A 4,573-nucleotide genomic window follows, 5' to 3' on the forward strand; every position below is an offset into this window, starting at 1 on the left:
AATATATCTGAACTTTCTCTTAAGGGTGGGCAGCGGGGCGGATCTCCCGTCCTCCAGATGCGCGCCCGTATCTGGCACCCATAGCCGGGACAAGGGCGAGATAGGGGTGACCTTTGCCCTGCAAATCCCCCACCTTAACCCCGCTTATATATATATAAATAAAATTATATATATAAATTTATATATAAAAAAAAAAAATTCAGGCATTAAACGACGTCGTTTTATGCATGGATTTTTTTTACTTAATAACTGTTAGAAGACATGGTTGTAATTAGTATAGTTTATGAGTGAACAATGATCATTTGTATGTAGTATGTACAGGAAGTTGAATATCAATGAATATATGAATTGATTCTCTCTCTCTCTATGTTCGACTACATGGTATCAGAGAAAAGTGTAGTTAGCTAGTGGTGGTTGTGTGACGGAGCTAGTGGTGGTTGTGGTTGTGCGATGGAGCTAGTGGTGGTTATGCGACGGAGCTGTGGTATCACCGTCATTTTCTGTGGTGGTTAGTGGTCGTTGTTCTCTTCGTCATTGGCGGCCGGTAGCTATTTCAAGGTGTTTTCGGTAACATCAAGTGTTGTCTTCGGTACTAGGCACAATAATCGAGATTGTCGGCATTTTCTGTGTGCACTGGTGAGTCTCCCATCGTCATCAGATGCCGGAAGCCCTGTTTATCTCTGGCGACCTTGACATCTCGAAGTGTTTGGTTGGAGGTCACTACCATCCCATCCTCAACTGCGTATGCCCCCAATCTGGAGTAAGGTCTTATTTCCATCCAGAATAACGCTCGTTTGGTAACATGTATACGGTAAACTTATTCCTATTTAGGATAAGTTATCCTTGTTTAGGATAACTTATTCCAGTTTAGGGTTAGTTTTTGAGGTCAGTACCTGTGATACCCGAAACAGGCCGATACAACTAGAAACATACCGATTCAGACTTGAAATAGGCGGGAGATGGCTCAACTATGCTAGGTGTGAGTGCGGAGCTCGGCTTGGAGAGCTAGGCAGGAGATGTGCTAGACCGCATTAGGTGTGAGCGTTGAGCTTGGCTTGGAGAGATAGGCGGGATACGTGCCCAACAGCGCTAGGTGCAAGCGCTGAGCTCTATAACTCTTGTAAAATTTGTAGTAACGACTTTCGAGGATGGGTCCTTGGGAAGTTCATTTGTACAAATGCTTGCTTGATAGGCGAACGTTTAGATGGTTGCATGTAACCGTTTAGCAAAGAGTGTGTACTTCCGTGATTGTATTTTCTGTCATTGGTGGTAGTGGATTTTTTGCCCCTTGATATGAGTTTCTATTGGTGTTTCTATTTTGGTATCGATGTTAGAGTTTGTTTGTAGTAACCCTCACTAAGTGATCAAATTGCTCGTCGACTCGTTACCGAAGACAATCCTCACGAGACGGTTGTGGAGCTCAGAGACTCGTTCCCGAAGGTAACCTGTTGGCGGTAGTTGTGGCACGAGTATCAACACTCGGCGTTTCATGGAGAAGACGCTAAGCAAAAGATGTGCTCAACCACGTTAGGTGGTAAGGAGAAATGGGACACTTAGTAGAGGTGTTCCTTCGTTTGTTCGCTAGTGCGAGCGCGGAGATTTGACTTAGATAACCAAGAGGGAGATGTGCTCGAACACTTTGGATGATGAGAAGAGATGGGACACTGAGAGGTGTTCCCTCCTTTGTTTGGCCATGCAAGCGTGAAGCTTCAACTTAGATAACCAAGAGGGAGATGTTCTCAACCGTGCTGGGTGGCAAGGAGAGATGTGACATTTAAGAGAAGCATTCCCTCCTTTGTTCATCGGTGCGAGCGCGAAGCATTGACTTTGCTGAAGGAGATGCTTGACCGCTTTGAGGGGCAACCCATGTGGTCGAGTGGGGTTAGACGCAGTGGGAGACATGCTTGAAAGAGTTGAGGGAGGCTAACCTAACTGCTCGAGTGTGGTTGAACCTGGCGGGAGATGTACTTGGTTGTGCTGCTTTGGTGGGAGACGGAGCTCGACCGCATTGCTGTTGTGGGAGGTGGACTTAACTGTGCTGTTGTGGCAAGGGGCTAAGCTTGACCTCACTACAGTGGCAGGAGATAGCTCGGCCATACAACGGTGGTGGGAGACGGATCTCGACCGCACAGTTGGGACTGTAGACAGATCTCAACCGCACCAAAACTTCAAACATATTAGTGTAGATAATCCAAATCACAAGTTTGAGATTTACAAACTTGAGCCATTAGCTGATGCTTTCAATTTTTCCCAACTGAGATTCTCTAGTTTTTGTATAGGGATGTTGTCCCTCTTTGAGCATTTTTGTAGCAATGGAGATTGTCCGTTTCTAAATAATTCTTGTTTGTTCACTTTCTTGGAGGCTTGTACCCTTTCGAGTCAAGTGGCTCAATTTTTGAATTTTTATCTCCAGTGTGCGCTGAAGGGACACTGAAGGAAGCTTGTTGCCTGCCTTGGTGGTGAAATATTCTGGGCTGGCAAGGAAGCTTGCCCGCTGTGGTAATAAAATACTCTAAAAGGCAAGGAAGCTTGCCTGCCGTGGTGATGAAAATACTCAGGGCGGGCAAGGAAGCTAGCCTACTATGGGTGGCCAGGTGAGGTGATGCTTGCTGTGGGTGGTAGTGGTGTTGCTCGGTCATGGATGTTGCAGGAAAACCTGAGTCGTGGTGGTTGCCCGCCAGCCGTGCAAGTTCGCTCCTATGCATGACCCAAGTTGCAAGCTGTACGTGAACTATGCATGATGCACGTGCACAATGCACCCAACACACGATCCACCTTGTGGTCGAGGATCTGCAGTCGAGCAACTATGGCTGGGCAAGACCTTCGCAGGCGAGGAAATGGTGACAAGCAAAATTTCCTTGGCCGGTGACCACCCTGCTGGTGATAAAAGATGTTGGTGGGTTAGGTAGTGGCCGTTGTTGGCTTCATCCGTTCATGGTCGTTCTGGGTAGCATGGAATCCATGCCTAACGGCGGGATCAGAGTCCTTGGTTGAGGACCTCCTTGCCGGCGGCAGAACACATTGGCTGGTCAAATGGCCCTGGTGGTGGCTGCAGGCACCTAGTTCGTGGATCTCTGGTTGCGAGCATTTCTTTTGCATGCAATGTGCATGGCATGCATGGTCTCTGTGGATGGAGACTAGTTGGGTGGGGACAGAAGTCGCTGACGGTCTACATGGTGGGCATAGACACCTTCACTGGGTCACAGCTAGCCGCCACGAGCCTCTTAGGTGCACGACTACCTGCACCCATTATGCATTGTGCATGCATGTCGTGCACAGTTGAGACGTGCTTTATGTGCAAAGTGCATGCCCATGGGGATATTTGCTTGCTTTATGTGTATTGTGCATTTTAAGTGCACAGTGCACACTCGTGTACTTGGTTCTCGCCTCTTTTGTTTTTCCAGTAGCAGTATAATAAAAATAAGGGATGGAAAGTTGGGAACACTTATCTAAGGGGTGATTTATCTGCTCATTCGAAGATGATTCCATAAGTTAGAAAATTGTCCTTCTCCCACTCGCAGTGTAAAGGATAAGATAATCCCACAAACGACGACAACAGTTAAATACAAAAATCGCCCAACAGATCGGAATGAGAGAAATAGTCATTCCCGGCCAGCGGAGGTGACTTGAGTCTCCATGAAGTGGTCTGAAGCCCACGATAGTGGTTTGGGGCGTTGATATAGTGCTCGTACGTATATCCATAGTAGTAAATAGAAAAAAAATATAGAAGATGTAGATAAAGAAGGAGACACATAGATTTGTGTAGTTTGACACAGGGCCTACATCCACTAGGAGGAAAAATCTACTACGATGAGAATATTTTATAGTCTCTCATGGTCTCTCGTATCTCACTGTACAATGACGGTTGAGACCCCTTTAGCATGAAGAAGATAAGAGGTGTAACGTTCGTCTTTATGGTAGGACTTTTTATAAAATGATTTTAAGAAAGGATGACAGGAATTACCGTTCATTTTAAAACTTTTTATTTTCATACCCAGGGTGCAAGACTCTACGTTATAAAATAAAATGTGTTTTGAGAATAAAAGAGGTTTACAACGGAAAATATCAATATTAAAATAAAAAGACCTCTCATATAATTAAAACTTTCATGCCTAGACTTTCGTGCTCTTCCCCTTGAGTCGTGTCTGTCCTGACGCGTTCTGCTCATTTAGTTTCTAAGGGGGATGAGCATACATAAAAACTAAAATGAGTCGAATACTCAGTAAGCATTACTTTATACAGTTAAAATATACTAACATATGTTTTCATTCATGCATTCATCACTCCATACATACTATATGTACATGAGACATACATTCATTTTGAAAACATCACTAGGCAGGGTTTTTCTTAAAAAGAGGTTTTCTTTTCGTAAAACATTTCTCCCGTCAGTGCCTTCATTTCTTAAAGAGTTTAGTGCATTCATACATTCTTTCTTATCACTTTTCTTTGGCCGGTACACACTGTTATGTTCCGTGTGTTGGGGTTAGCGGTCTTCCTTTGGACCTGGATTCCGCTTGTGGCCACAGGTTGGGAATCCCTTTCATGGGGATATAGCTCAGTTGGTAGAGCT

The sequence above is a fragment of the Juglans microcarpa x Juglans regia genome, chromosome 4D (genome assembly GCF_004785595.1).
Source record: "Juglans microcarpa x Juglans regia isolate MS1-56 chromosome 4D, Jm3101_v1.0, whole genome shotgun sequence".
NCBI lineage: Eukaryota > Viridiplantae > Streptophyta > Magnoliopsida > Fagales > Juglandaceae > Juglans > Juglans microcarpa x Juglans regia.